The following is a 27824-nucleotide window of genomic DNA, read 5'->3' on the forward strand; positions in this document are numbered from 1 at the left end:
TGACTTGTTCTGTGGTATTTGGTATTCTCCTTTTAAATAAACACATGCAACAAATTATTTCATAGGCTTCTGTTATTCTGTTATTTCATAGGCTTCTGTTACTTCTAGTTTTCCACATAATTTCTTGCATTTTTCTGTTTTTGCTCTAGTATAGTTAGTATTTGATATCCGAGTCTGCATTCATTGACAAGTGCTATGCTATACCAAAAAAAACATCTATTTTTAAAAATCTGTTAATCTGTTTTGAACAACATCATTGATTTATTGTTTGGAACCAGTTTTCTGTCTGATCAAATGCTGACATTAACCAAGAATATATACAAATGAAATCTTCTTTTAATCAACGCCTTCAACAGTTTTGTTATTTACTTCCATTGTGGAATCCTTTATCGCTGTTTAACCTTTAATCGCCTGAAAAAAAAAATGGAGATGAAACAATGGACATGAGAAAATGGTTTCATTTGATGCCGGTTCTCTGTGGGACTGATTGTGGCATTGATTTGGTGTTTTCTATTTTTTTATTAACTAATATCTGTCAAGGCAACTTTCTGCCTTCCTAAATATATTTTGAAGGGAAAAAGTAAAGGCTGGTCATAAGGACTGAATTAATACATAAATGAAGAATAATAATTTCTATAAAACAAGCAAAATTCAGTCATGCTTTTTTTTGCCACTTTGTATAAGTTTCTTAGACGTTTTCGAGATAGTTGGATCTGTGTAGTGAATTACCTTTTATGTTTGCTGTGTTGAGACGCTTAGGGTCTCGGAGCAATTAATATTGTTGGGTCCACTCTTCATACTGCATACACAGACAGACCATTTTCCATTAAATCCAAAGCATATTAAGATAACTGTTGAGTTTAAAATAGCCCATCATTAGTGAATGTGTTTTAAAATGGACTGGCATTACATCCAGGTTTGGTTCATTTTTTTTTTTTTGTAGGCTACTTAATGCTGCGGATATAAGTTACATTGTAATTTTTGTGAGTGATTTAGAAATTAACATGTTTTCAAGTGACATTGTCTCTTGTTACAGATCCTTGTGTTCAGAAAGATCAGAGTTTTGATATGTGAAACATATTACAATAATGAAGTTAAAACTACATGAGATCAGGACTGACCGATGACTGTGCACCATTTTCATATTTTTGGCATCAAAAGTCCAGTCTCTTTAGAAACTGTTGCTCATAAAGTGTATTTCAAGAAGATATGTGAAAATGCGTCTCAAAAACATTGTAAAGAAGTCTGGGATCAATTGATGAAAATGCACTGGAGGTGCAAAAGAATTCAAATTTATATCTCATTCAGAGTTTTATTGATGTAATAATCCAGAAAATGAAGGTGCATCATACCACATTTAGATACTGCCTACAGTAGGACACCTGTTAAAATGTGGCATTGAGATGTCACCACTCACCCTGAAAGACATCTGAAGTTCAGTATCTAAGAGTGGTGTAATCATGATGAGAGTTGTGCATAAAAATGGCCTGCACAAGGGTGATAAAAAGGAGCACTTTTCAAAAAGGATAATTATTTTAGCCTTTCTTGGTTTTACCAGTTATTGAACTACTTTAGTTTTGAGCAAAGAATATTTTGTCCAATTAAAACAGTATTAAAGTATAAGTTCAGTGTTTTTCAGGTCAAACGGTATTTTTTTTTCACTATCATGGTATCTATATTAAATCACCACATAACTTAAAGTGGTGCTTATATATGAACAAAATATCCTTTAAAACATGGCGAATATGTCTAATTTGAATCCCAAAATAAATATTACTCATTGATTATGCATCTTGAGAGAACACACACATTTCAAAACCGCATATCCATAGTGTTTTTAAAAAAGGAAAAAGCAAACCATTATTATGAAATTTGGCCATTTTAAAAGGAGACCGGCGGTTAGTGTCATTTCGTCAACTATTCTGTTCAGATTCTTCTGTGGCACTGTTTTAGTCTCAGGGCGGGCTTACCCCTGTTTTTGCCCCAAAGAAAGCTTAACCCTACATTGAGTTATAGTGGTGGCAGCAGTATCATGATGTGATGGTCGCTAGTCTTTACCTAGAACTATGCAAATAGAAGGAATTAAGTAGCAGAACTATGGTAAATAACTCTTTATCAATGGAAGCATACCAGTTGGAGTCAAGGTAAAATATGAGCCCAATACCAAAGTCTCCTCTCGCTTTATTTACCTTGTCTATGCTTGTAGTTGTTAGCAGTCTGTAGCAAATTTGTCGTGGTTCCATTGGCTAATTATTTTGGTTGTATAGCAAATAAAAAAAAAATGGCTCTAGGAAATCTATATGAGAAAATTGTATGTAAACCCAATACATTGTGTTAGGGTAAGATTAAAGAAAAGTTGTTGGGTTTGCAGCATTTATTACCTATTCTAGTATCCAATAATTTCTTTAAACACCTTCCAAGTTATAGCAAAGTAATGTTATTTTTCAAACCTGAAGGGCATCCAGTTGAAGTTGTTTGCAAGATTTTTTTAGCTTCATCTATATTGTTTAATACAACTCTTTTTAAATAAAAAGTGTGATTTTTCTTTGACAGCTTTTCCTACAGCTTTTTAATTAGTTCAGAGCATGCAGCCATTGAGTCAATCTCTCTCTGTCACTTACACCATTTCCTTTGTCATTAAAATTTAAAGCTTCTCAAGACACTCACATTCTGTTTCTAAAATGAAAGCAGCCTTTAATAATGAAAAAATATTTTAACAAGAATAAAAAATTGCTTATGTAATTTTTATCACGTAGCAAGAGTTGCGAATTCCTGTCTTATTCAATTGTGGTACAGAATTATTGCTGTCACAGATTTTCATGACATGTTCTGAAGTCACTCTGTATAACTGATGAACCAGTGCAATTTTTGTTTTTCTTTAGCCAGTCTGAATAGTCAAAGATTCCTATGCTCACATAGACATATATTAGAAATGACTGCTAATGAGTAGAAAATCATTTTATAGACAGTGTAAAACTACAAGGAAAGTTTGAAACTTAAACAGGTTATCATATGATCCAATCTTGTCGTATTTTAAGTGATGCTGGCAGTGGTCCTTTGTTCAATAATAGCAATGTGTAATGTGTGTGTGTATATATATATATATATATATATATATATATATATATATATATATATATATATATATATATATATATATATATATATAATCAGAAATATGATTAAAAACCTAGATAGCTTATTTTCTGATAAATTGCAGAGTTAGCATTTTTTGTATAAATGCAGTGTCCTTTGAGTGGATAAAGGTATAGCAGAGCTGGCAAAACTGTGATAGAAAGCTTTCTCATTCAGCTGCTTAGTAATCATTTAGAAATACATGAGTATTTATGAATTGTACTGTATACTATGCTAAAGGTATTGTATTTTTACAGTGGACATAATATCTCCAAAAGATATAAATTGAGATCTTTGTTAGTTTGAAAATGGAGTATTTCTGCCAAGTTTCAGAGACCATGATGTGTAGTACTACATTTGTCAAATTTGAGGGACATATGGACTGTGGATGAAAAACTATTTACATGACCCCTTAAAAAAAATTCCATTCAACAAAAGCTAGTTTTTCTTTTAATGTAAAGCAAATTTTTATTTCCAACAATGCAGCGAAACAACTAAAGAAACTTTTTAAATGAGAGTACGGTGTAAAATTAGATTTTAAGAATGATTTTGCCATCAGCTTCCGAAACCCAGCAAGTAAATGCAGATTTTTATTTAATTAGAGGGAGACAGACAGGGAGAGTGAGAAAATTCTTGCTTAGAATAATTTTTGATCTGAAGCCAAGAGGCATAGGGAAGCCCCACTCTGGAAAGGCACCATCTAGGAAGTAGTCATTCATGAATCATTTTGTTGACATTACCTCCTGTGGCTGGTGAGGTATCCCATAGGGTATGATATTCCAAATATCTAAGAAATGCATGTTGGCACTAGGTATTGAAAACTCATCCATAGCTGTTTCTGCCAATGTTAAAACTAGTTTCAGAAAGAAAAATGAACATTAAAATGAAAAAGCCTAAAAGGAACAGCAGACAGTCTGTGATTATTCTGCATATTTAAATCTACAGTAACAGATACAGTTGTTAAATTGTAAAATATAAATTTTTGTAAGAGCCATAAGGTTTAAGTGGTGTGATGTTTAAACGTGCCATAGGTCTAGAATAAGTATTACATTTCAGTAAAGTTATTAGCTCTGAACAGGTTCAGTGGCAAAGTTAAGCAAAAAGATGCTATTAAGCAAAATTGTGCAACACAGTAATGCCACCAGTAGCTGAATTCAAATAGCTAAGTAACGCAAATAAAAAATTATTACATTTCAACTGATAATATTACAAGAAAGTGAACAAAATATTTGTATACTCTAGAAGTTACTTTTTGATTTCAGTGTCGCATGACTGTTAATTTTATTTCCTTTTATTTTATGTGACATTGCCCTGATTATGTGTCTTTAAAATCCCACGAACTTTGTAAAAGTTATGTCTTGTGTAGTGCCGAGCAAAGCTATGGGGAGTAAGACAAATGTGCAATCCAATAGGCACTACAAGCCTATATAAACTCTGCAAATAATATCCTCAATTGTTCATCATTATCATTTTCTTGATAATTATACTCTACACAAGTAGTTTTTCAACTGGTGTGCCTTGGAAATAGCATTGTAGTGCCCATGGGTCCAGACCTGAGAGAGAAAAGCTCCTCAGGTGGTCGACACCTGTCTGAGAAGAACAGGACTACTGGGAAACCCAACATTAAAGTAGCTCTGTGATAGCTGTTTTGCAGACACAGCACTTATAGAGCACTTTATCAGGCTGGAGACATGTCGGCATGTCCATCTGCCTGGGTGCGTGTTTGTCAGCAACTCTTGCAGAGCCGAGGTCCAGTGGGCATACATGTTGCATCTCACCTGGGGTCAATGGAGTTGAGGCAGATAGAGGACCACCTGTATGAGTGGGAAAAGGGATGAAACAGCTGGGAAATGTGTCTAAAGTGCTCACTAACTGCTTAGCAATCTACAAGTTGCTTTTTTTTCTGCTACCCCCTGTTCTGCCTGTTAGTACAGTTTAGCATATCTAAGAGATTTAATACTTCTTTGGTTGGTAGAATCGTGGTGTGCTTTGGAATATTTTGAGCAGTCACTTGCAAAGGGATACATGTCTGCAGACTCTAAAGTTGCAAATTATTTAATTAAAGACCAATAAGTCTTCTGTACCATGCAAAATTATGGAAATTATAATGAGAAATAAATTAGAAATGTATCGGTTTTAAAATAAAATATTAAATAACAGCCAACAAGGGTTAATTACAGAAAGATCTAAGTTGTAAAATTTGTTGAATATAAATGCTCAGAGGATATAATGCAATAGTGAGATAGTATCTGTTGTACTGTGTGCAATTCTGGTCACCATGATATAAGAACCAAGTGCATTCAAGGATTTAAGGACATTTTGTACTCTGAGAGTGTTAATTCTGTTTCTTCTTGAGCAGGGGAGACTGTGAATGGATCTAATCCAGGTCTTCAAAACCAGCAGAGGCTATGATTAAAGTAGGTTAAGAAGACCTCTTTCAACGTAAGGGTGAATCGTGGGGAGGTGCATTTAGAACTGAAGCCAGTGAGCGCTTCTTTACACAAAACGTTGGGGAAATCTGGAACATAATACCGAGACATAGAATTGAAGCAGAAATTTTGACAGACTTTAAGAAGGACCTGGATTATATACACGGACAGCTTAGTTAATAGCTTAACAAACAAGCTGGATGGACTGCATGGTCTCCTCTTGCTTGTTAAATTTCTTCGGTTCCTAGGTTTTCCTACTGGGGGCAAAAAAATCCTATATATTGTACTTTGAGGAATGTTGCATTTCTCTCTGGAATTTAATTAATACACCCAGTGCTTCATAACTATTAAATGTTACCAGAAAATGATTATCTTAATATTGGTGATTTTCATAAATCAATGTTTTATATAAGTATATTTGTAATGATGCATAGACACTGACTTTTTTTTTTCCTTGGAAGGGACAAACACTCATCACAGGATGCTGTTGCATGCCTACTTAAGCACATTGATGTTAGGACAATTTAGAGTTGTCAGTTCTCTTAAAATTTAAATCCTTGGATGCAGGCAGAAAAAAAGGGTAGGCCTAAAACATACATGAAAGGGGCAAAAATATTTTTACAGAGTTAAGCAGCAATAGCCTCAAGACAAGATTTCTTTAAATAGAAGATTTGATAAATTCAGTAATGCAGTAGTTTATACAAAAGAATTTAGGTGTTTTGAGTTGTAGGCAACACCTTGAGTTTTAGATTCTAGGTTTAAATTGGCAAACCATTTGTGGAGAGTTTGCATTTAGTTAATTCTTTTGTAACAACATTCCTATTACTAAATCAAAGTGGTGTTAACAGTTTAAAAATACAACATATAGTACTAAATGACTTCAATTTTAAAAAGTCAGTCATATAGCCATATTGTGCACAAAAATACCAAAGTATGTTTATTTAGGTGTAAACATGTGTTCATGATTATGTCTAGTGATGGGCCAGGGAACCCCTTGATAATTGGCTTTGTTTCTAATGCTGCCAGGATATGTTCTACCCCTTGCTTCACATGAATGATATACTGTGTGTGTGTGTGTGTGTATATATATATATATATATATATATATATATATATCTCTATCTCTATCTCTATATAATTTAAATCATCTTATTTTTTTATATTTAAGGTTCCTAAGACAATGTCACATTTCTCTAATTAATATTACTGTCATTTCCAAGAGTTATGCTGACACTGTATTGTCAGATGGTGTTTATCTGCTCTTATGTGACTTTTTTTTATCAGATTTGATGTCAATAAATTACCAAAGGCTACAGAGTGCCCTTTTATTTCATCCAAAAGTATAACTGCACCTGTTGTAAATGGCTTCCTAAATAAAATTCCCTTAAGATTTAATTCACTCTACTTGTGGAATGAGTAAGCTAAAAATCACTTGTCTTATTTGACAGTTTTTTAAAATGTCTTTTTGGCAAACAAGGATGTTGCAAAATGTAATACATTTCTGAATTTCAATGCATTGTTTTAATCAATCAATCAATCAATCAAAATTTATTTATATAGCACATATTCATACAAAAAATGTAGCTCAAAGTGCTTTACAAAATGAATAGAAAAATAGAAGACACAATAAAAGATAAACATAAGTCAACATTAATTAACATAGAATAAGAGTAAGGTCCGATGGCCAGGGTGGACAGAAAAAACAAAAAAAAACTCCAAAGGCTGGAGAAAAAATAAAATCTGTAGGGTTCCAGACCAAGAGACCGCCCAGTCCCCTCTGGGCAATCTACCTAACATAAGTCAAACAGTCCTCTTTGTATTTAGGATTTTCATGGAAGGACCTGATGATGATGGTCACGTAGACTTCTGGCTTTCAGTCCATCAATGTTGGTGCATCATGATGCTTTGAGTAGGGGGTGGTGGCGCAGGCCGCCACCACAAAGAAACCGGAAAAAGAAACAGAAGAGAGTAGGGGTCAGTATGGATTTTGGAGCTACTGTGAATAATTATTATGAAGAATTGAACATACAGAGTATCAGTATTAAGTTAAAGTGAAGTTATAAAAAGGCCATGTTACAGTAATGTGTTTTCAGCAGTGTTTTAAAGTGCTCTACTGTATTTGCCTGGCGAATTCCTATTGGCAGGCTATTCCAGATTTTAGGTGCATAACAGCAGAAGGCCGCCTCACCACTTTTAAGTTTAGCTTTTGGAATTATAAGGAGACACTCATTTGAAGATCTAAGGTTACTATTTGGAATATAACGCGTCAGACATTCCTATATATAAGATGGAGCGAGATTATTTAAGGCTTTATAAACCATAAGCAGTATTTTAAAGTCAATCCTGAATGACACAGGCAACCAGTGCAGTGACATCAAAACTGGAGAAATGTGTTCGGATTTTCTTTTCCCAGTTAGGATTCTAGCAGCTGCATTCTGCACTCGTTGCAAATGATTTATGTCTTTTTTGGGTAGTCCTGAGAGGAGTGCGTTACAGTAATCTAGTCTACTGAAAACAAACGCGTGAATTAATTTCTCCGCATCTTTCAATGATATAAGAGGTCTAACTTTAGCTATGTTAAGTGAAAGAGTTTATTCTCATGAGTTAAAAGGAAAATATATTTAACTGTTCAAAGCTAAAAGTTAGATTTTAAGTAGTAATTCTGCAGTTGGTTCTTTGTAGAAGCTCCTTTAGCAGTAGTTCCAACCTTTAAGTCTTATTTGGTATGTGCCAATTATCTTTGCACTTCCTGTTTTGATAACTTGGGCTCTGTTCCTCGTACTTTCTGCTCTGTCAAAGTGCTCAATCCACCTTATGCAGAGAACCCCTATATCATTGGCAATGTTTTTGTCTTGAAATGTGGATCCACTACTATGATTTATGTGATATAAATAATAAAAGTTGGTTTAATAAATCGCAGCAGGAAATTTTTTTTCTAAGAATAAAATGAGTTGCCATTTTCTTCACTAGTGAGACCAGTCTTTTAAACTCTTATCAATTGACATTAACTTGAACTTTTTGATTTCTACAACAGTTTTGTCAAGGTTTCTACATAGTTGCTAGCTTCAGACTTAATAATTGATGATTAATGATAATAATGTACATCAGACTATCCATCTTTATTTGTATTAAAATCAAGCATGTTTTGGGTTAAAAAAAAAAAAAGCATCTCTAAGTTCATCTCATTGAGTATTTTGTCTTTTTTTAGAGATAAAGAAACTGCTTAAACTTTTAATGAAAATTATGTTCTAAATTTCTGCAGGAAATTTCAATGTCCTTATGCTTTTATATTTTCAAACATTGTTTGAAGTAGTTGACCTCATCTTTGTTAGGCTTGAGGATTAAGTTGTCTTATCATGCAGTTCTTTGTTCAATTCATTTGAAGTTTAAAGACCTTACCTTCTCTTTACTGCTTGCAGTCAGGCAATAGTGCCCCTTAGGTTTCAGTGCTGGTACAAATCATTTTTCTCTTTATATGTACTTTGGAAACACAATATCCCTAATTTGTATGCTGATGTCTCCTAAGTTATGTTTTTCGTTTAAACTAAAGGGTGGTTTTTCAGTTATAACAGCTATTTCCTGATAAAACAGTTTAACACAAATGATTGGAATTTAACTTTGGCCCAGTCAGACTATAATTTACATGTTACCTTTGAAATGAGTTAAACCATTTCTATGCTTTCTGAAAAATACCTATAAATATAGTCAAAATAAATAATTTTCTTTGTTTTCAGTAACTGAAACTAGTTTATTCATTTCTTCAAAACAAAATTCAGATGCTCAAGTCATGAAGTAATATACTTTGGTTAACTTATTATACTCTTGCAATTATCATTACTAAGAAGAATGAGTTTATAATTGTAGTTTATAAATTACCCTGCTAACTTCAAGATAACAGCTCAACCAATTTAAAAGTCTTTTGATATAAAAAGTTGTAAGCAGTTTGGCCTCTCCAAAAACCCAGGAGCTTATTGCTGCCTATCCTCTAGGGAGTGTAATGCAATCTTAAAATAGACTTTAGCAATAGGATGCCCAAACTGTTCAAAGATCTGCTTTAGAGCATTATAGAGGCCTCTTAAGTAACATCATTTAAATAGACTGAAGGCTCATTATTTTAGCATAACACTTTTTGCTTCTTGGTTTGTTAATGTCGCATTTTAAGTATTGTAGTAGTTGGTTTAATTTCCAGTTTAACAAAATGGATTGGATGTAGTCTTTTCTTGGTGTCTTTTGTTGAAGGGAGCCCTCTTGTGTGGTGCAAGTGGACAAACAGTCACCCTTTCAGATAAAGGTTTAAAAGTTGCATTGTCTGGACAAGATCAGCAGCAAGATTTTGTTTTTGTGCTTTCTTTATATGACATATGCCTCTTTTAATTTGTTCTGGTCTCTGCAACATTATTCTGGGTTTTATGGTTGCTATAAATATACCCCATATTGATCGCACCAGTTTGTTTTCCAAATAAGGATTAAAGTTTGTTGGTCTCATTACTATTGAAGTTAAGGCTTGAATTGAAATATATGATTAAGTTTTTTTTTACAGAGAAGTGCTGTGGAGCAATGGGATAACCAAAGATTTTTGGACTTTGGAGAAAATTTGTGAAGGCATTTTCCTGTGCTGAAATTGACTTCTACCAAAAAGGACAATTCGATAGGTGAATTTAATAGCAAAAATAGTAAAACAACAAAATGCAGAGCTAAGAGTGGAAAGAAAAGTGATGTAGGATGTGGGAAAAATGTTTTTAAAAGAAGGCCTGAAGGGATGCAGAAAATTTAAATCTGATGGAGTTGGTGATGGAAGTTTATACAACCAAGGTTTAATATGTCTTGAGCAGATTTTAACAGAAGGTTAAAACTTTCTGAACAAATCAATTAAAACATTGAACTTTTGGTCTTCAATAGGCTTTACTTAATGTATATTATTCTGCTTCACTACAGACTTTCTTGATATTCAGACATTGGGAATGACAGCAAATTGTATTAAAAAAAAAAAAAGAAAGCTGTCGGCACACATTGATGCTGGACTAGTGGCTTGGGTTGATGGAGCAGCCTATTAAGGCAGCAGAAATATGCTTACTTGCCTAAAATGAAAATGTTGTTGCTCATTCTCAAGCTTTTTCACATCTCTGTAGGCTCTGCTGCTGTTTTCAGATCATTCTGTCTTGACTTTGACTGTACCTGAAGTGTGTTATTTTTCTTCATTTGATACAAACTTCAGATGTTTGTAAGAACAGTTTTCAAAATAAACCTCTAATGCCTACACCTTTCACATATGAAGGCCACTTGGAATATTTTGAATAGTCTTCAGTTTTTATTACTGGAGCTTAGATGGTGGTGGCAGTTAATTTTTATGTTAAAACTTGTAAACTTTGCTCTTAAAAATGTTTTCATTATGTGAAATTACTCTTTTTTATGGAGGACTATTTCGGACAAAATTAAATAAATAAATGCGCAAATAAATATAAGTACTGTGAAATGTAAGCATAAATAAATATATGTATCATGAAATGAAGCCTTAATAAATAAATGTATCATGAAATGAGAGCATAAATAAATAGTGTCACTAAACATGTTTTTTGTTGCTTTATTTATTTTCATTTTGTCCGTAACATTCCTGCAAACCGTCATGAAATACGACTTGAAATAAAACTGTCACTTTCACTCGTCAAAGTTGAGAGGGTGGGCTCTAACAGGCCCTCTAGTTACTGATTGGTGAATCGATAGCAAAAGAATTAATTAGGAAAATGCTTACTACTGCCGATGAAACGGATTCTGCCGAAGATATTACGTATTTCAGAGAGAGAATTGAAGATTTATCAGAAGAAATTACAACGTTGGCGTCTCTTTTATACTCCGATATAGAGGAAACTGTTTTTGAAATTATCGAAGAACTGGTGGAACGGACTCGACTACACTCCAGTTCAGGTTATGCGGTTTAAAAGTACGACAGATTGCAGATCTATATGGTGTATCGGAGAAGACGATCACAAGGCGAATGAGCCAGTTTGATATACGGTAAGCTGCAACGGCTGTAATAGTTTAGGTGCTATCGATTCAACAATCAGTAACTAGAGGGCGTGTTAGAGCCCACCCTCTCAACTTTGACGAGTGAAAGTGACAGTTTTATTTCAAGTCGTATTTCATAACGGTGTGCAGGAATGTTACGGACAAAATGAAAAATAAATAAGCAACAAAAAACATATTTTGTGACACATTTATTTATGGTCTTATTTCATGACATATTTATTTATTTAGGCTCTCATTTCATGACTTATTTATTTATGCTCACATTTCACAGTACTTTTATTTATTTACGCATTTCTTTATTTAATTTTGTCCGAAATATTCCTCCATACTTTTTAGCCACATTCAATGAAAAGGTTATTACAGTTTAGCAGTTTTAAGTGTAAAAATGAATTTCACATTGGGGAGATATTTAAAAACATTAATGATAGAAGATTAGTATTTTGGAATTGTTAATCAGCCAAAAATACAGCTTGGCTCCAGTCTTTTGATCTCTGACTTAGAACAAACTGCTGTGACACTATGAGGTATCAGTGACCCCCTGTCATATCTCAGTTTCTTGAATTGTCTTCACAGCAAGTATTTATTTAGCATCTTGCTTCCCATCCATCTGTTCTCATCAGACGGCAGCTTATTTTTTGGCAATGAATGCCTCTGTCTGTTAGTGTTGTTTTTTCTAGACTTCAGCGTTCATTGCAGTATTTGAATTTCTTTTCTTGAATTTGATTATTGTCTAATTCATGTTGCTTTTTAAAATTGTATTTTCCAAAAATTATGTAATAATGATAAGATCAAAGGTTCAAAAGGTTTAGAAGAATGAGTTTAAATCCGATTTTGGTCTCTGTCTCTTAGGTGTTTGCATGTTCTACCAATACTGTATTCTTATGTTTTCCATCTGTTAAGGGTGTTTTTTTTTTTTCCTTCATCACAAAGGCATGCATGGTAGGCTGATCGTTTGTTCTCTTTTGATTTGGCCTATGCTATAGAGCATTCAGACTTGGTACCTCTCGTGCTTGTTGCTGACCTGGATAGGGCTTGCCTCCTTGTTTTCTCATAGGAGTACCTTTTCTAGAGGAAATGAGACACGTATTACCAAATAATTGTATATGTTTCATTTTACATTTACAACTTTTCCTTAATTTTAGAAAAAAAGTATCTCGCAAATCCATTTTATCCTCGGGTTTTTCAATTATTATTCAACACTTGCAGAATTCTTAATGACAGTGCTTCCTAATTCCTGTGATATATTAAATGATTTCTTCTTTTTTGAAGACTTGTCACCCACTATATAATAAAATGTTATGGTCTGTGTTTGCATCTGGTTCCTCCAAGGAAACTGATTGGTTGGTTTGGTTTTGGTGAAATGATCAAAAGAGGAAGTGCAAATGTGAGGGAAACGAGGAGGGTTAAAAGGCATATGAGGCCTACTGAGAGTTGCTTTTAAAGGTGGGGAACTATAAAAGTATATAGGGGTCAAGCAAAGCCCTCAAAATGTGTCTCGGAACCAGGCTTCACAGGGATACATCCTAGAGAAGGGTGCACAAGTCAGGAGAGGCAGACACACAAAGATGCCAAGGAAAGATGTTGAAGGTACACGTTGGGCTAGAAAGAGCAAACATTTTAAAATGTATTCTATTACATGTGTTTGACTGGTAACATGGCTACTTTTATTTAAAACATGAAAACTAAAATTTACTTAGTTTTATCTCAAAGTAAATCTTGATTTTTATCATGCTGTTTTTTAATGCTTTTTATTTATATACCTAATTGCTACAGTTTTCAGATTTGGTAAAAGAGGTTCCATTTATTAAGGTGGGCATTTTATGACCCCATAATATCTAATTCCATTTGTTTATCTCTAAAATGCTGCCACAAAGTTAAGGAGGCATTTTTGTGTTTTTGTTTTTGGCTGTACAGTTACAATGCACAGCTTTTTTGTTTAATTGCTTGTGATAATTGATCAAAATCCATTCTCCTTTCTTAAATTAATTTCTTTTGTTTTGTATTGATTGATGGTAATCAATTGACAAAAACCTACCTTTTGTAATCATATACAGAATGTTATTTAGTTTTGAATTTCTGAATACAGCTTTTTGTTTTACTACTGGAATATGTTTCTGTGTTTTATGCAATTTTTTTTTAATATTTAAGCATATTACACTTAATCTGCAAAAATGTGAGAAACTACAATACGCAGTTTGCAAAGCAGACTGGTTGAAGTTATCAGTTTATGGCTTGGGAAATTGCGATGCTTTCACTACTGGGTGATATATTCTGCATCATATATAGAAAGCAAAGATTTCCAGTTCAGTATCGCTATTAAAAGTAATATCATTGTACAAATATACCTATCGTTGTACAAATGCACTTATAAAAATGGTTTACCTCTACTATGCAATTAAATAATTTTCATGTACTGTATTTTAGTTTGACCTGACAAGTACAGTTACAATCTCAGTGTAACAGAGATACTCTTTTTAACTCAACGAGAACAAATGTTATAATTTCTTACAGCATACATGTGTATATGCACATTTGATAAGAATCATTCTGCTTTTTTAATCAAATCTTGCAAATTGCTGAATAATATCTATTAAAGTACTAATTTACTACTTCTCATTTTGTTTCAATGTCCATTTCAATTTCAGTGGTTGAAGACAAATTCACTTTGTATTTACTTCTGATGTAAGGTGTTTCTTACAAGACGCCATTGTGAAGCTAGGAGACACTTGGACCGGGCGCTTATGCAAGACTACATGCCTGTACCGTTGCCTGAGTAGTGTTGGGCACTAGCACTATTGGCACTTTTACAACTCAATTAATCCTCAGTCTTTCTGCTTAGGTGAAACACATCTGTAACGTTGCCAGAAGCCCTGGATAAACAGTCAGGTATGCCACATGCTCACTCTCTTGCATTTAGCTCAGGCGGAGTACAAAGCTGTGAAGTACAGACTGAGAAAAGCCAAGAGGCAGTACAGAGAGAAGCTGGAGAGCTTCTGTTCTACTGCTGACTCTGGACGTATGTGGCAGGGCCTACAGCACATCACAGACTACAGGACCACCACCAGCACAATCAGCTCCACAAACAGTCAGCTGGATGATCTCAACACTTTCTACACCTGCTTTGAGACATCCAGCAACAGCACAGAGTGGAGGCACACAAACACCTGGACCACACAACCCCCTTCCCCTCCCCAAACAGTCTCTTCAGGTCAGGTACACAAAGCACTAAGGAAGATCAACCCCCGTAAAGCAGCAGGATCAGACAACATCCCTGGGCAGGATCTCCGAGCATGTGCCAACGAGCTGGCTGATGTCCTCTGCTCCATTTTCAACCTTTCCCTCAGTCAGCACATTGTTCCATCCTGCTTTAAGACTACGATCATCGTCCCCCTTGCTTTTTAAAAAAAAGAAAAAAAGCCCGCCCACCTGCCTGAATGATTACATGCCGGTAGCACTCACTCCAGTCATCATGATGTGTTTTGAGAGAGTGGTGCTGGCACACATTCAGAGCAGCATACAGGGCACTCTGGACCCCCTGCAGTATGCCTACCGGCCCAACAGGTCCACCTCGGATGCCATCGCGGCCGCACTACATTACTTCCTCTCCTATATGGAGAAGAAAGACTACATCAGGATGCTCTTTGTTGACTACAGCTCTGCATTTAACACTGTTATTCCCCATAAACTTACCCAAAAACTGTCTGCACTTGGCCTGCACCTCATCCTCTGTGACTGGCTCCTTTCCGACTGGCAGACCCCAGTCTGTCAGGATTGGTAATATGATTTCAGCCACCATTATCACAATTGCAGGCACCCTACAGAGATGCGTCCTTAGCCCCATCCTCTACACCCTGTTCACCCATGACTGTGTTGCCTCCCACAAAGATAATGTGCTAAAGTTCACATACAACACCACAGTGATTGGACGCATCACTGGTGGGGATGATGCGGCCTACAGGAGGGAGGTGGACAGTCTGGCGTTCTGTTGTGAGGACAACAACCTAACCCTCAATACAGACCAGACGAAGGAGATGATAGTGGACATGAGGAAGGAGAAGAGACGTCACTGGCCACTGTTCATCCAAGGGCTTGAAGTGGTAAGGGTGAGCAGCATTAAATACCTGGGCGTCTACATCAGTGAGGACCTCACTTGAACAGTTAACACAACACAGATGGTCAAGAGGGCTAAACGGCAGCTGTACTTTCTGAGGAGGTTGAGGAAGTTTGGTATGTCGACTAAGATCCTCAGTAACTTTTACAGCTGCATTATTGAGAGCGTCTTGACCAGCCGCATCACCGTGTGGTGTGGCAAAATTACTTCTATGGACCGCAAATGCCTGAAGAGACTGCTGAGAAGATCACCAGGACCCCATTGCCCACTCTGCAGAGCATGTACAACAGCAGAGTCCGCAGGAGAACTTTCTCGATCCTCAGGGACACACGAACTGTTCACACTTCTACCCTCAGGCAGGAGGTATTGACGTATGAAATGCAGGACATCCAGGCTAAAGAACTCTTTCTTTCCCAAGGCCATTAGACTCCTAAATAACTGACTGGAGTTTATAACCATGGTTCACCTCATTCTATCTACCTCACACAACTGTATTTGACTTGTCCATCACATACCTACCTGCACAATTACACTTTATACTTCAGTTTTTATACTTTATGGTGCCTCTGTTACTTATTATCTATCTGCTCCTTATTATCCTTATTAATCTAATGTTAGGTAGATTGCCCAGAGGGGACTGGGCAGTCTCTTGGTCTGGAACCCCTACAGATTTTATTTTTTCTCCAGCCTTTGGAGTTTTTTTGTTTTTCTGTCCACCCTGGCCATCGGACCTTACTCTTATTCTATGTTAATTAATGTTGACTTATGTTTATTTTTTATTGTGTCTTCTATTTTTCTATTCATTCTGTAAAGCACTTTGAGCTACATTTTTTTTGTATGAATATGTGCTATATAAATAAATGTTGATTGATTGATTATTTATGTTTATCTTTTATCTGTTGATTTTGTCATTTGGTGTGGACAGCAAATAAAGAATTTCATTTTACAGGTAAACACGTTACCTTACAACCTTTGACAACAAACTTTGAACTTGAGTGTCACTCGGGACCAACACTAAGGAGGTTTGAATTTGGTCTCTGAAACCTCTATTGCCCTTTCCATTACATAACCTTATCTATAGCATTTCTCTTCAGTAGCTCACATGACCAAAATTATAATATTTAATGCAGTCATTTGCAGAATGTAAAGTTAGTCTGTATTGCCTTCATGTAAAAACTATTTAATATGTAGAGATCTGCAGAAATTATTTTAATTGTGGAATATTATTAGAGAGATAATCCATGTTTTGCAGAATGTTTGTTCCCTTTCTTTATTAGTTTGATTCTGTGCACTTAGGAGTATAGCTAAACACTGAGTATTATCACGAATGTTCACCTGATCATTATTTTGGTCAGACTAAATTGATCAACCTGCATGATGCTTATAGGTAACTATGGTGTGTGAATGTACTACGTGCAGTATACCTTGGCCCAACTAAACAACATAAAATCAATATTATTGTAGAGCAAAATTAATAAAACAAAGTAAAACTATTAGCAGGAAAAGTTGGAAATGTATTTGAAGACATTTAATTAAACATACTTAAGTGAGGATACAGATGATGATTAATACTTTTTTTTTTAAATGCCTTGGTCTTGGTGCATAGCTGCTTAAAGTTCCTTCTATCCACAGATCTTGCCAATGTCTATAGGAATGCAGACATATTGTCTGGGTCACACTCTTCCATCTTTTGATTTTTTTCTTTTTGTTATGTCATTTGAACCTCAAGATCACATTTGGTGATCAAAGTACATTTATATATAAGTAAAATCTTGACAGGAACCTTCAGTAGAACCTTTAAAATTACAATCGATTGCTGATTTAATTGCTAATGACTTGGACATAGTTCAGCAAAATAAATTTTGGGAAAACGTACATTCTCAAAAAAGTCTGACATTTTCAACAGTTGACTTTTAGAATTGGTGTAGGATATTTCTTTGTATTTTGTCTGTCATTGAAGTGAGCACATATTGACAAGGCTTTTAGGAAGCAACATAATACCACTTGTTTGTCCACGTTCAACACAAAATCAAATCATGGTACTCTTTAGAAATGCTCAGAAAGCCTACTAGGAAAAGATTAAGTCACTTCTATTTTGCATATTTTCCATCTTTTTATAGGGACGGAGAGCACATACTCTTATTTATACCTAAACTGGACCAATAAGACACTGGACAATCCTACCATGATGAAGAAGATAGGATTTGAGCCAGAAGAAAACTTCCAATTAAGAAAATGTGCACACAAAATTTACAAAGAATAACTCCCAGTAAACACATGGATACAACATCCAGCTGTCCTTAATGTAAGCACCTCATGTGTTAAGTAACTGTGAAGCACACTTGTAGTACTTTTGCTGAATAAAATGTAGTGTTTTCATATTTTTATTGGAAGTTTTTTCAGTTGTACAATTTTTAGTATAATACAGTTTAGGAATGATATTTCATGTTAAGCCTTGTACAACTGCTAGGTTGCTTGAACAAAGAATACATTAGTAGTCACTTGTAGCATGAATGAGCATGATACACAAGAAGCCATGGAGGTTTGGCAAGGAACCAGAGCCCTTCATCTGAGGAGACCTGAGACCACAGAGTCTCGGGTGACGTCAGAGTGACATTGCTGCCTTTACTAATTCAATAGTCAAATTGGGGAGCAATACCACATGTACAATTTAAAAAATTGCACAAAAGCTTTCTGACTGATCTTACCCTATGGGCAACAAAGAATTTAACATCCCAGGGCTTCTGGTAAAATTCAAGGCTTGTGTTCCTGTAGCCTATATTTGGCTGTTTATCCCCATAAAAGTGATTTTTAGACATAGCATGAACAAGAGAGAAATGGGTTCTAGATTTTCTGAGGTCTGAGGCTGATAATCTCAGATGTAGGGAATGCTTTATGGTAGTTGGTGTATTGGCAGTACACTGTAATGGAATAATATACAGTAGGTTCAAGCCTACTGTATGTGAGGATGTCTAGGTGGCAGTTACACTTTGATTTGCGTATCATTTTCCTTTAAGTAGTCTTATTCTGTGTTTATCCACCTTTTACTGCAAGTTTTTTGTCTTTGTGATAAATGCACACTTTACCTTTGAAGATTTTATTCAGGGTATGAAGAAGAATATTGCATAATAAGTGCTTTTAGAGAGACAGGGTGAGAGTGCAAAAGATTATTAACCTAATGATTGCTTTTAATTTATCAGAAAAGGTAATGTCACTGAGCAAAGTGTTGAGGAATCAATATGTTTTGGTATATTTAATAATAATAATACATTTTATTTATATAGCGCTTTTCTGATGGTCAAGGCACTTCAGGAAATGATAGTTTAAGGTGACCTTTTAAATAGGCAAGATTGTATGTGTTTTCTGTGTGGCACAGAATTATTACATTTAATTACAGGATGAAAGAAAAATACTATATAAGTTCATCATAGTTAAAATATTTAATTGTAGCTACATTCCAAATTATAATGTGCTATTCTTCACTCTTTGCTTTAAAAAAGGTCTAATTTAAGAACATCTTACCCGAGGCCAGGGTTACTAAGCTGTTTGTCCTGATGTGATGTACATGCATGTTTAAATGCCACTAATCGTCCTTTGACTGTAATTAACTGTTGCTGTTTCTGGTTCTTGCCCTGCATCTTGATATCTAAAGTGGGGGAGGGGTCAGCACGCAGGGTATTTTCCTCCACCAAAGCTCCACCTCCCCCTCCAGACCCAACCCACCCCCATCTGGAAAGTAAAGAGACCAGCATTCTCTCTCTTTTTTTTTTTTATTTTAAATAGCAGTCAGTCAGCATAAGGTCAGACCCAGCAAGCAGTGAAGATTAATTCAGATTCAGTTGCATGCTATAATTCAACATGCAGTACACAAGGCTGCACAGGGCTGAATTGCTGCCTAGAATTACCAGCAAGCAAAAGACCGATACATTATAAAGATGCTGTGTGCCACTTTGAAGGATTAAACCTTACAGGAAACAAAGCATGGATTCCTAAATAGTAAGATTTATCTTTACATATTTTGAGTGTGTTTTACTTTCTTTTAATGTAAATCATAAACTCTTTAACAAAAGATAGAAAATTAAAAATCAAAAACACAATTTAGAGAATGTCACACAAATTTGATGTAAAATGCATAGTTTAGGTGAAACATGGTAGATTTGTTTGTGTTTGTCCAAAGTATATGCTGTTTGTGAGGAAGAAAATGTACATATTTGGTTTAAGGTGTTCAAGTGTTAAAATCTCTGGGCTTTCATAATTTAGGATTTATGTGTAGCACTATTCCTGAGCCAAGGCTTCTCAAGCTGCAAGAGTGTTATATATGTATATGTATAACTGCTATGGATAAGCAAAATATTCAGGTTCAACTCTTAATGTTCAAGTTATTTTAATGGGACTTCTGAGTAAAGTAGAAAGTCTTTTAGAACAGAATTAAAATAAAAGAGCATTGTTTTTAAGTGTGAGAAAATAGTTGTACATGTATGTACAATATATTGCATTGTGCTGGTATATATGTATATGTTAACAACATTGACACTTGCAGGAAACTATGTGGACCTGCAAGAACAGTAAAATTAATCACCCATATATGCATTTTATTAATTTAAACAATTACAGGCAGACTCCAATGAACAGATATTTTGAACATTTAAGCAATGTAAAGATGAGAAACAGATTATTACGTCGTTAGCTATTGGCTGTATTTAGACTAAAGACTTTTTTAATGCATTGCTCAATATTCCTTTGTGTGTTTATATGTGATGCCTAGCCTCTAAATTTAGTACAATATATCTACAATACTGTAAGCTTTACAACATGAAAAGGGCATTTTGAATATAGTGACTCATTTTAAATGAGTGCTGTGTAGTAGAATATACATACAGTATGTATACACAGTATATGTACATTTACACATGTGCGTGTATATGTAGAAGAATACACAAGATGACTTTAAGTGTCATTTTAAATTAAGGTAACATGGGCTGTTGCACAAAATGGTGAATACTCAGTGTAATGGACAAACAAGCGTGAGGTGATAAATAAGAGTAAGATCACTGAGAGAAGGTGCATCCAAAGAGAGGTCAGGGCATTATTTGGCAGTTTGGAAGAGTTGTACATAATACTCATTATTAGACAATGGTTGCAAATGGTAATATTTGTGTCCTCCTCATCTGCATTAGACAGCAGCTTGTAAGAGAACCTGTAATTTTCATCCTTCAAACCAAAAATACCATTGTACACTATTTATCGTAATGCAGTGTCCAATGCTAATTTATTTATTTTTTTTTTTAGTTAAAAATCTTCATTGCGCAAAGTAAATGTAATTAATATGTGCATTGTGGGGAATTTGATAGAACCATTGACCTGTTTTTAGTAGTACATTTTTTTTTGGCTCCAAGTTTGAAAAGTTTAAAACTCTTCAGAAAAAATATGAAATAATTTTTGGAAATGAGCAAATGAGAGTAACAAATTACATTTATTTCTTTTTTATTAATTTAATATCAAATAAAGAAGGTACCCTGACATAAAACTGATATTGTGCGTATCTGTCTCTGTTGAATTGTGCCAAATGGCTTAGCCTCCTTAAAACGAATCAGTTGGAATGTAAAGAAATGAGACCGGTATTTGAAGATCTCTCTTAACTTTGATTGATAGGTGATTATCTTTATTTTAATTTTCTTAGGGTTTGTATTAAAATGGGAATAAAACAAAGAAATGTTCATTGTTCACAGAATGTTTATAGACTGTGAATTATAAAAGTTGGTTGATTGTTTTAATTATGTTTAAACACTTAAGTGATATACCTTTCTGGAATATTAGTATGGTATAGTGGTTTGAACCATAAACTATAAAGTTTTTAATAAAGTCCCAACTTCTGCATCACTGTGTGTCCCTGAGCTAGTCACTTAAATGTACAAATAGGCTGAATATAACATTCATGTTGGGTGTGTCCGATAAAGGCATCTGCTAAATATACAAAAGCAAAGATCATTATGTTTTGACAGTTATTTGTTTCATTGAGATAAAACATTGGCTTCCACTGAAACTTAAGATGTTTCTTCCAGTTTGGGGATTTTATAACATACCTGAGCCGTTTTTTTCATTTCATATACCATACAGTATGTCATCAGTATTGGCCCCCTCAAATTGTAATGTCACCTGTGAATATCACACGTTTACTAACTATACATAAACTCATTAATATAAATTACAAAAAGTAATAGTTCAAGTTTAGACATTGATAACCCCACCACATATAGAACATTCATGACATGTTTAGTGTCACACATGTATTGATGTGAATCAGTTAAATGTAGCTGGTTGACTGGTTTTGCAAAGATAGAACTGTTATGTGTATGTATTAGTCTTTTATTTATTTTGGGAATACAGTGTGAAGCATACATTTTCCTATAAACAGCTTTATTCTAAGCTAATAGTACTTGGTTGTGATGTTCAAAATATGGTTGCTGGGTAGCACAGTATTGATTTGAAACTCATTTCATTGCAATCTATTGATTTTGTTTTTTTGAATTTTAGTTTGCATTTCAGCATCCCAATCTGTGTCATTTACATTCATAAACTACCTTAATTTATTTGTATGTTTTAGGGATTATCAGTCAGGTTTAAACAGACTTCAAGCATTTGTGTTCTGGATCTACCTAATGACTAACACCCTACACACTCCTGTTTTATATCCAATGTGTGAAATAGTAGTTGAATTGTAGAATGGATTAGTATAAAAACAAGCATTTATATGGTGTGAAAGTGAACAGTTTCATTCAATTTTATTTTCATAAATTTTAAACCCATTTAATCAAATTCTTGGTTATTGGATGCTAGAGCCTATTCTAGCAGTTTTGGGTGCAAGGACCAAACCAGTCACAAACGGCGCTGAAGTCCATTACAAGGCACACTCATGGATACCAGGCCAGATTAGGACTTCGAATTAGCCTAACAAATACAGATATGGGGAAAATATTCAAGTTGTACTCAGACAGTAAATATTCTGGAATTTGATCTAGTTTCTGAAGCTGTTGAGCAGCAGTGCTAGCCAATGTACCATTATGGTGTGCTATAATCATGGTAGAAGATAGGAGTATATCTAGACATCAGTAAAAGTTGGAGTTTTATAAACAGTGTGTAGAAATTTTGAAATCTGTGTGTGTTTTTAAATACAAACCAAGTATAATACACGTCTGGCCTTCTGAACTATTAGGTAAAGCTTCTGAATTAAAATATGATTGTCCAAAAGCATTTAGAAACAAGATGATGTACCAGGACATAACACAACCCAGGCACATGAAATCCACCTCATAAATTCTATTCTAGTTGAAATCATGTGTCTGAAGATTACAGCGAATATCTTATTTATTGAACTCCTATATCACTTAGAATGTTTGTCATTTTTGTAATTATTCAATCACTTCAATTCTCTGCCAAAACACTTGCAACAGAACAAGCCATGCATGTGCCACAGTCTGCTTTGACAATCTACTGGGTTTCCTGTGGTTCCATGAACAGAGGGCAATATAAACTTGAAAATTCTTCAATTAACGTGAATTTAAGGAAATTAAAACCCTGATTTCTAGTTAGTCGGTAAAAGGTGTCATTTTGCTTAACTTATCAGTAAACCCTAGGTATCATAATTCTTGTTGGGTGTTGTATGTTGTGATAGAGCCATTTGTGCCAGAGCTTGCTTTAACTGTGTATAGTACACTTTAGTACAGGATAATGTTCTTAGTTACTTGGGTATTGTGTGATGTTCTTGTGTTTTGGATTACTTAGAAAATGATTAATACTCTAGTATCTGTTGAATATGATAGAATCTCACTGGAGAGCCTTCCATTAAAGACCACAAAAGAGAAAAGATATGCAGATAAATTAACAGCCATCTGGCATGTTGCTTGTTAATCATATTTTTTACCCTTGGTATTTAGCATGGCTGGCAAAAGTTGCTCTGTTGTTAGTTCCCACTATTTTTGCAAAAACACATCTTTAACTTGCAAAAAGAACTGCATTCTTCAGCAGTTGAATTAATGTGTTTTTTTAAAATTGTTTAAGCTTTTGTCTGAACAGAGGATGATCACAAAAAATACAATGTGTAATGCAAATTGATAGCATTTATACACGACCTCTGTTGTGTTTATCAATTGCTGCTACTGTACCTATTGCCCTCTCTCTGACACACTAACACTGAGTAACAAATTATTCAGCAGAAGTGTGTGAAGAAACTCTGCTGGTGCTCCTTTATACCAACAGCAGTACATCTGCATACAAAGACAGCCAAGTCAGAACTTGCACTATCTTTCTTTTTCATTTTCTTGCTTTATAGTCACCCAGTGTGTGTTCAAACTAAAGTATGTGTGTATATTTATTTATTTATTTATTTCCTTATCTATGTATTTATCTATGTATTTATTTAAACAGCTTCTGTAAAAAAAACAAATGACCCTCTAATCTTTGAGGCTCTCAGTAACATTTGAAGGTATGCATTGGATGAAGTTTTGCTTTAAGATTACAAAGTGCATATTTCAGAAGTATTGGGAATGCATTAAAATAGTTATGTTCTCCATTTTTACTTTTGCATTGGGTTTTTGAAACCAAAAAGGTACATACATATATACATACTTTTAAACCAGCCATATATAATTCATGGTGGCTGGAGTCTGGAGTAACATCAATATAAATGTGTAACTCCTCAGGAACCAAAATGGGACGGGGAACTAGTCCATCCCCTGCTCCACTTAAACAAGCAATCACAGAGATCTAGTTTAGAATTGCCAGTTAAGCTTACATTTGCAGCTTTGAATATGTTGGATGAAAATTGGTGTATGCAGAGGAAAACCTACATCAAATAAAAGGAGAAACCCAAAACATGGGGCAGCAGTACTGCCTACTGATTAACCTTGCTGTGTAAAAATTTAAAGAGTAACCATGAAAATGCACATTATTGCTCCCTGAAAAACTAACTTATAAATGTAAGCATCACTCATTATTACTCAAAGCAACTTAAAAATCACCATTTAATAATTGTCTTCATGTTTTGCCTGAAGCACAAGAATTGTGTAATTGTATGTCAGAAGGTGTGTCAGTGCAACCAAGCAGGTGGATAGACATTGGCTTACCCATTAGCTTAGCTTAGAAAGGCAGCATGTGTTTATTTTTCCATTGCATCATGTTTACGGCCTGTTTTCATCCTTATTTTTTATATCTCCAAACAGATAAAACAATATAACATAACATGGTTTGTATGCTGGTTCATGAGAGGCTTCCTTTCATGGAGCTATGGTGTCTTTTGTTTTTTAAGTTTTGTATGGTGTTTGCCAGCACTGACCCAATGGATCCTTCATTTTAAGATTCTTTTATTTGTTTTTACGTCTTTAAATGGGTGTGCTCTGCCCTACCTCGCGGAGCTGCTGCATATGCACTCTCCTTTTCGCTTACTCAGATCAGCTGGTCAGCTCTTTCTGGATGTGCCTAGGACTCGACGAAAGCTCAAGGGGTATAGGGCTTTTTCCGTTGTGGCTCCAAGGCTCTGTAAATCATTGCCGATCTACATTAGACAGGCCTCCTCACTGCCCATTTTTAAGTCTGCTTTTAAGACCTATCTTTTTGGTTTGGCGTTTGATTCTGTGTGAGCAGTTGATGTTATTTATTTGTTATTATTTTGTAATTAGTTATTGTATTTTATTGATTGAGTTATTACTTTGTTTTGTTTAAATTTATTTAGTTTATGTACAGCACTTTGGTCAGCGGCTGTTGTAGGTAAAGTGCTTTATAAATAAAGTTGACTTGACCTCAAACTTTTAACTTTTGCCACAGTTATGCTGTTACATTTAAAGTGGAAAGTCTGGCTGTAATGTCCTCTTAAATTGGTTTTCAAACTCTGGGCTAATCTGTCGACTTCAGATCATAATGTCAATCCAAAATGGTGATGTACTCGGCAAATTTTTGTGAAAGCTGTAGTATTTACTGTTTGTTAGTACTTCTGTGTTTTTATGTCTCATTAAATCAGTTGTATACACACAGTACTGTCCAGCTTCTATTAGTGGATGTGTTGCCACTGTGGTTGAATACAGAAAATACCGTATGATGCATTGTTATTAAAAACTATTTATTCTAATGGAGCAAGCACAACAAAGGATTTCCTAGAGGTGTCATACTGGTTTTATGAATGTCAACGTGTGTGACATCATTTGCAGTCCCGACATATATCATGTGGTAGATGGAACACATCATAAGATAGTGACAGACAGAGTGTGGTAAGTTTTCCTTTTCGTTAACTCCCCTGTGGCTGGCAGTGAAGCTGTTAGCTTGAGTAATGTAATGCCAAGTCATACTGCTACTCACTCACAGCTGAAGTCATCCCTGGCAGAAGCAAGATTCAGCCCCATTCTAGCATATTACCTTATTTTTTCTGAATATTAGGATTCAGTTTATGTCCCTTATTGTTAGTAGGTGTCGTGTTCAAAGTTCCAGTCTTTAGGTCATTCTCTGTTCTTAGTCGATTATTGAAATTTGCTTAATAAACATTTATAAATAGGAATTTAGTTCATCACTATTGGTAATATTCCAGCAGGCTTGAGTTTTTTCTTATAATTCTTTCATAATCCAAAAGAGCCTAAAACACTTTTGACTTCTTATTTTCAGAGGTTTCTTCTTGTGTATGACTGTTTTAATGATGTTATTTTTATGATTTTTTTTTTGTCTGTTTCTTTACTCTTTATTTATTTATTTTGGAATACAGTGGTATCTTGAAATACGAGTTTAATTTGTTCCGTGACTGAACTCGTAAGTCAAAATGCTCATATCTCAAATTAGTTTTCCCCATTAAAATTAGATTAATTCGTGCCAGCCCCCAAAAAAACCCAGTTTTTTGTTAAAAGTTTTCGACATAAGAAAAATGTATTTATAATGAACAAATATTGTATACGAACAAAATAAAACCTAATACATAAAAGAGAATCTAAAGAAACAGATGTTGGCGAAGCCGATTAGCGTAATGTTTTTTCTTTCACCTCACTTTCACTTAAAAACTAAGTGAAGAAGAAAATTTTCTTTTTTGCCATGCTTTCGTCACTTTCATTCTCGAGGCATTTCTATAGAAACCTATTCAAGGAGCTTTGTTTAGTCCTCCCCTTTAGAATGTTTCTGAAATGAGTTGGGCAGGTGTCATTAAATAGAACCACTGCATGACCAGCTGCAACTTTTTCAGGGTTTCTTTTCAATAAAGTCAAGTGTTAGTCAAGTATCATTAAATAGTGCTGCTGCACGATCAGTTGCAACTTTTTCAGGATGTTTCCTTTCTTTAAAGTTTGAAACATTTCCCACATTGCAAACACTTCCTTTATCTCATTTTAAGAGAGAACCTCCTCCTCGATACCGATCTCCTGTAGAACCTCTGTGTATGTTGCTGTGTCTGTAGTTCCGTCAGTTCCTCGGAATATGCGGCAACAAGCTCTTTGATGGCTTGTTTTTCAAATTTTGGCTCGTAACTCAAGGCAAAAAATCGACCTAGTGACGACTCGTATCTCAAAAAACTTGCACGTTGGGGCACTCGTATATCAAGGTGCCACTGTGTATTTATTTTGAACCTGGATGAAATGTTTTTGAAGTGATTTATATGTTTCAAGTTGCTGAGTTTGATTTTTCTATTCTGTGTTATCTATAAATCATCTCTGTATAGTCTGCTTTTTATGAATTGCGTTTCTTGTGGAGTAAAATTATCAGTTTTCCATGGCAATTCATATCTAATCAAGTTTGTGATAAACTGTTGCCTAAAAGATGAAAAACTTATTTTTCTTTTAATTTGTCTATATTGCTTGAAAATACAAGGTCTTGACAGTTATTGTTTGACTTCAGATTTTGAAAGTATACAGTCCTTTGCCACAAAAGAAGCAAAGTGCAATCGCTTAATCCATGGATTTTTCTATACTAGCTAAACACATTGTGATTATGTTAAAGAATGCAAAACTAGTATTAACAAATTATTAACAAATTTCTAAATTTAAATGTTTGGTCTTTTTTAGAAAACAAAATTACTGTTACTCATTTATAAATGTCAACTATATTTGAGAAATGTATTGCAAATTGAAATATGTTTCAGTGAAAATGGGTTTTTTTTACCA

General features: G+C 34.6%; 1 protein-coding gene across 15 annotated transcripts in view; it reads left to right on the top strand.

The window, feature by feature from the left end:
* The window catches only part of rimbp2 (RIMS binding protein 2), a 227816-nt gene that overhangs the window by 63627 nt on the left and 136365 nt on the right, over positions 1–27824 (top strand). The window contains exon 1 of one of the 15 annotated variants that reach the window (XM_039772057.1): positions 19546–19695. The exons of the other annotated variants lie outside the window; for them this stretch is intronic. The gene's annotated coding sequence lies outside the window, so the exon portion shown is untranslated. Of the gene's footprint in view, positions 1–19545; positions 19696–27824 lie in introns of those variants that run through there. 15 annotated transcript variants of the gene reach the window in all.

The sequence above is a fragment of the Polypterus senegalus genome, chromosome 12, assembly GCF_016835505.1.
Source record: "Polypterus senegalus isolate Bchr_013 chromosome 12, ASM1683550v1, whole genome shotgun sequence".
In the NCBI taxonomy this organism is placed as follows: Eukaryota; Metazoa; Chordata; class Cladistia; order Polypteriformes; family Polypteridae; genus Polypterus; species Polypterus senegalus.